The 401-nt window shown below is 32.9% G+C and overlaps 1 protein-coding gene across 1 annotated transcript in view; it reads right to left on the minus strand.

Moving 5' to 3' along the window:
- Positions 1–401, minus strand: part of EMH_0042220 (uncharacterized protein) — a gene marked incomplete at both ends in the record, with an annotated part of 2,509 nt that overhangs the window by 471 nt on the left and 1,637 nt on the right. The gene's annotated exons all lie outside the window — the stretch shown is intronic.

The raw sequence follows: 401 nt of genomic DNA on the forward strand, positions 1-401 counted from the left end.
GGCGCAGCAGCAGCAACCAGCAGCAGCAGAAGAGGGGAGAGTGTGTTTTCTTCGTCAGCAGAAATTCATTTTAATAAATAAAATAAAATAAATAAATAAAATAAATAAAAAAATAAATAAAATAAATAAAATAAATAAAATAAAAACAAAGATAGGGCCCTCTATACACCCCAAAAAAAGAGAAATCGAAGAAGCAGTAGTAGTTGACCGCGGCGTTTTTTTTTATTTTTTTTTCTTTTTTTGTTGTTTTTTCTCCGTTTTTCTTCGTTTTTATTTAATTTTTTATTTTAATTTATTAAATTATTTATTTATTTTATTTATTTCGCAGCGTTTATCCCTTTTCTAGCTCCATATACACCCCAGGCAACAGCCCCCGTAGGGCACCCCCCCCCCCCCCCCCC

The sequence above is a fragment of the Eimeria mitis genome, genomic scaffold (genome assembly GCF_000499745.2).
Source record: "Eimeria mitis Houghton genomic scaffold, Emh_scaff1711, whole genome shotgun sequence".
Lineage (NCBI taxonomy): Eukaryota > Apicomplexa > Conoidasida > Eucoccidiorida > Eimeriidae > Eimeria > Eimeria mitis.